The sequence below is a fragment of the Vombatus ursinus genome, unplaced genomic scaffold (genome assembly GCF_900497805.2).
Source record: "Vombatus ursinus unplaced genomic scaffold, bare-nosed wombat genome assembly UNPS02014894.1, whole genome shotgun sequence".
Lineage (NCBI taxonomy): Eukaryota > Metazoa > Chordata > Mammalia > Diprotodontia > Vombatidae > Vombatus > Vombatus ursinus.
In genome coordinates, this window is record NW_020954672.1 from 3,556,610 (window position 1) to 3,561,877 (window position 5,268).

Genomic DNA, 5,268 nt, shown 5'->3' on the forward strand with positions numbered 1-5,268 from the left:
ACTGCTTCCCTTAGTTTTGCTGAGGCACTGGGAGAGCTGGTTGCTGTAGAATGCCCAGGCAACTGGTGGTTTCCCAAGCTGGTTTCCACTGGTTCTCCTGCCCTCATTGAGGCACTCGGGGGGGTCCTAGTGTTGGTATTTGCCTACTCCACCACCTTGGTTTCAGGATCTATTCCTGGTATGCTGAGGTGAGTCTTTCCACTAGCTTGCTGGGATGCCTCCCATTCTGTACTGCTCCCTTTTCCCCAAGGCAAGAGGGGCCTTTCCCGTTAATCCCTCAAGCTACCTGGGCTACTGGACTGCTGCACCTCATCCTTCTTTTGGTTCAGCTGTTCCAGGATTTTTCCTGGGGCAATATTTTCTGAGCTTTTCAAAAAATTCCTTTAGTAAAAGGATTTGTTCTGTAAAACCTGGACTCAGTCAAAAGGCCACACTCAAGGACCTAGAAGGCCACATGCGGCCTTGAGGCCGTAGGTTCCCCACCCCGCCTTAGATATTTGCTGGTTGTGTGACCCTGGGCAAGTCATATAAATTCTACCTCAGTTTCATCTGTAAAATGGGGATAATAATAATAGCACCTACCTCCTAAGATTGTTCTGAGGATTAATATGAGACAATATTTATAAAAGTGCTTTACAAACCTTAAAGTGTTCTATAAATGCTAATTACTGTTTTTATGGAAATTAAGTTAGTTATTTTTTTTATCAAAATGTGTTACTGCTGTATTAGACATCCATATAGCACTTTATAATTTAAAAAATTCTTTCTTCTACCATATATTATCTTATTTGATCTTCCTAATCTTGTGATGACAGAGCAACTATAATTATTCCTCCTTTTCAGATCAGTAGCTAAGGCTGAGAGAGGTTGCATGACTTGTCCAACATCACATCCACTCTCCCACACACTAAGTGGCTGAGCTGGGACTAGAATCTGTCTTCTAATTCTGTTTTGTGTGACAACTCTGCACGTGTAAAATGACAACTGTAGTGAGAGCCTCTGGAAGATCTGAAGGGCACCAAGATGAGGGGTTAAAAAGCTGGAGAAGCAGATGGGCTGGTAACTTGCTTGTGACTGCATTGCGCTAACAACTTGCCAGTTACCAATGGTCCACAAACTAACTAGAGCAGTAGAAGCATCCCTCCAACAGGAACCAGGAACCAAATGTTCAATTCAGAAGAAAGAATGAGTTCTGAAATGGGACAACGTAATGAATTAGAAGGTTACTTCTGGAATAACAAGGAACTTGAGGGGTAATGAGAGGCTTCACCTGGGAAAGATGGCCTGTCACAGAGGATGCCTGGGGCTGAGCTGTTCGTGACACTAGGATGAGATGCCAGCTTAGGAAAAGAGGTGAGGAAGCTAAATGTTAACAAGGAGTAGAATCAGATTTAACAAGTAGTGGGTGAATATGCTGCAATAAAATCAAATAAAAGAAAAATAGGTCAGGAACATGATGAAGGTCAGGATTTCGTGAAGCCTAGGAAATTCAAGGAGGGAGGTGAGAAGAGACCACTATAACATCAGTGCAGGGTGACCTGAAATCTGTGGAAGGAATCTTTGGGAATGAGAAAGGTAAATGAATTCTTAGCCAGAAGGACAGGAATTAGGTCAAAACTCACAGGGGGCAGTGTGACTGAAGAATAGTTAACTGGGAGACCCACAACTAGAAAAAAGAAATAGGAATCAGGTTCTATGAAGGCACAAGAATCCAACTAAATACTGGCAATAATGCACGCTGAAATCTATCTTAAGTAAGAAATTTAAGCAGTGTGGTCTAACATTCTTCAGCATCACCAGCAGACAAGACTTAAATAAAGAAATGACTAAAGTCTGCATGCCTATGAAGCTATTTGGTAGTGCAATTTATCACTTACCTGCAGTTAAGAAAGCTGTACACTACAAATTTATGTATTTGTTATGTCTTGGTATTTATTTTGTTCTTCTTTTATTTGAACTCAGGAAGACCTGAAATTGGCCTCAGATACTTACTAGCTATATGACCCTAGGCAAATCATTTAACCTGTTTGCCTTAGTTTCCTCAACTAGAAAATTGGGATAAAAATAACACCTATCTTACAGTATAGTATCATGAGAGGATCATATGTGATAATACTTGTAAAGAGCTTAGCACAGTACCTGACACATAGCAGATACTATATAATCGCTTATTCCCTTATTCCTCCATATTTCCTGGTAAAACTTCCTTCTGAAAAATCCCAACCTTTTGTTAACTGAATCAAGAAAAAAGGGATTTTCCCACAAATTGATTAGATAGGACACAGAGAAAAGAGACCAAAACAGAGACAGAAACCAAAAGTAGTTGAGGCATCATGAAAGAAATGTGTTCCCCAAATATCCAGAAAAAGAAATCTAAGGATGCTGGGGGGCAGATGGGTGAAAATCTAGAGATTTACACCTGAGGTGTAAAAATTGAATACTTTTTAATCTAGGATTTTTCCTTCATAATATATACACAGGAGGTTAACATCTGTAAGTTGACAGCACCTAAATCAGCACAACCTGACTATTATATTGGTAAACACCTGACTTTTTTATGATAGGGTTCAAATTATCAGAACAACTATGAAGACTAGGTAAGAACTCATCAGACTGGTTTATAGATCGTGTTCATTACAATGTATCTTCAAATTAGGAATCAGAGAGAATCCCTGGAAGTCTATAAATAGCCTCTATTATCAACAACCAAAATGCCACTCTAAAAGTATATCTCTCACACCAGATTTACAACTTAGACCTGAACAAATCTATGTTCTAGATACATAACCTGACATTAATTCTGATTCAATTAGGAATTGTTAGAGCTCTAAACTAATGCTTCATAAAAGGTTTCTAACAAATTCTGAACCTATTCTAAAATTCATGTTCAGAGACAGTAACCTTACAGCTTGCAAGATACTGCAAGATAACTGAAACAACTGTTGGGAGTACCCTACCACTCACTACCACATATATATATATATATAAAATATGTTTCATTATTTTGCTCTCTCCCCTGATTCCTGGCTGTACTACCCCCCCTCCCCACCAGTGATGTCAACAAGCACAGCCCAGCAGTGAGCCCTCAGCATTAGACACTGCTAAACCCTGATCTATAAAATCTTTACTTGCTTTTTAATTCATTTTTATTTCAGGGCTCTTGCCTTTCATCTCTCACTTTCACCTCAAAAGTATAGTTGAAATCGTGTTCCAATGTGTTCACACTATTCTCATACCTCCTCACTGGCTCCCCATTACTCAAAGAGTAATGTCTAAGCTCTTCTCAGCAATGCAAGGATCTAAGACATCTCCAAAAGTCTCATGATGGAAAACGCTATCCACATCCAGAGAAATATCTATGGAGTTTGAATGCAGATCAATGCACACTATTTGCTCTTTCTTCTTTTATGTTCTGTTTTATTTCTTCTATCCTGTGGTTCCTCTTATGGGTTCGAATTCTTCTTTACAATATGACTAATGTGAAAATATGTTTAATAGGAATATACACGTAGAGCCTATGTCAGATTTCATGCCATCTTGGACAGGGAGGGAGGAGGGGAGAAAATTTAAAACTCAAAAGCTTTTGGAAGTGATTGGTGAAAACTAAAAATAAATTAATTAATTATATATAAAAAAAGAGTAATGTCTAGATCTTATAATAAGGTATAGATTCCTTAGCCTAGCATTAAAAGCTTTTCACAACCTAACTTCCAACTAATACTTCCAACTTTATCTCTCTCACTCTTCCCCAAAATGAACCCTATGCTCCAAACAAGTTAGTTTATTTCTTGTTTTCTGAAAATGCCATGTGCATTTCCACTTCCAATCTTTAGCTTATGACATTTTTCCTGGTTCTACAATGCCTTCCTGCTTTTGGCTAGACCTATTTAAATTCTACCCTGACCACTCTAGCCCACAATGATTTCTTTCCATCAACCCCCAAAATTCCCTATTGTCTATACCACTTATTTGAACTTGCTTTTACAAGTTACCTTCATATGGGTCATATTTCTCCAGCTAGAATACTGTATATGCTCTAGGAAGAGAGGGACTATATATATGTTTCTTGTTAACAGAGCAGCTCAATCTTCATATGTGTATGCTGTTTTTCTAGCTAGATTATATCACCCTGAAAAACAGAATGATATATTATGCTGGTAATATCGTAGGTATTCAAGAAATATTTGAGAAATGACTAAGAGGGAAGGAGTTAGGAGTTCTTCTTAGGAAGAACTAACAAGAGACCTCCAAAATGGCTTATTAATAATTCTAAAGGCAGTTTGGCAGAAATTAGATTTAGACCATGACACCATATACCAAAAAAGGTGCAAATGGATATAGGCCTTAGATGATGTGATCAGATAAGAGTTAAGAGAGGATCAGAGGAAGAAAAAATGGAAAATTAGGATTGCATAAAATTTTTTTGTACAAATTAATCAATAAAATTAAAATTAGAGGGGAAAGTTAATTGGGGAAAAAAGTCTTTGCACCAACTTTCTCTGATAAAGGTCTGATATTCAATATGTATAAAAAACTGACAGGAAAAAATTCTCCAAATCATTAATACTTAGAGATATACAAATTAACTCTGAGGTTCTACTTCATACCTATCAGATTGGCAAAGATGGCAAAAAAGAAAAACAACTGTTGGAACAGCTGTGGGAACATGGGCACACTGGTGTATTACTGATGGAGCTGTAAATTGGTCCAGTCATTCTGGAAAGCAATTTGGAACTATACCTTAAAAGTCATTGCACTGTGCACACCCTTTGATCTAGTGATACCATTAATATATCTATGTCCCAAAGAGATCATAAAAGAGCCTATGTGTATAAAAATATTCACAGCAGCTCTCATTGTTGCAACAAAGAACTGGACCCTAAGAGAGTGGCCATCAACTGAGGAATGGTTGAACAAATTAAAATCTCCTAAGACATAAAAAAAGTCTTCAGAGAAATCTATGAAGACTTTTATGAACTTATGCAGAGTGAAGTGAACAGTACCAAAACAATTTATACAGTAACAACATCATTGTAAAGAAAAACAACTTTGAAAGATTTAAGAACTCATCAATACACTGACCACTCGACTCCAGAAGACCAATGATGAAAGATGATACCCACTTCCTGACAAAGAACTGATGGACTCAAAGTGCTGAGTAAGACATACATTTTTGGACAAGGAAAATGTGTTAATTTGTTGCCTGATTACGCTAATTTGTTACAAGAACTGTGGTATGTTTTTGTTTTTTTTTTACAATGGTGGCAG

At 37.6% G+C, this 5,268-nt stretch overlaps 1 protein-coding gene across 3 annotated transcripts in view; it reads right to left on the minus strand.

The window, feature by feature from the left end:
- Window positions 1-5,268, minus strand: part of ACIN1 (apoptotic chromatin condensation inducer 1) — a 43,294-nt gene that overhangs the window by 31,328 nt on the left and 6,698 nt on the right. The gene's annotated exons all lie outside the window — the stretch shown is intronic.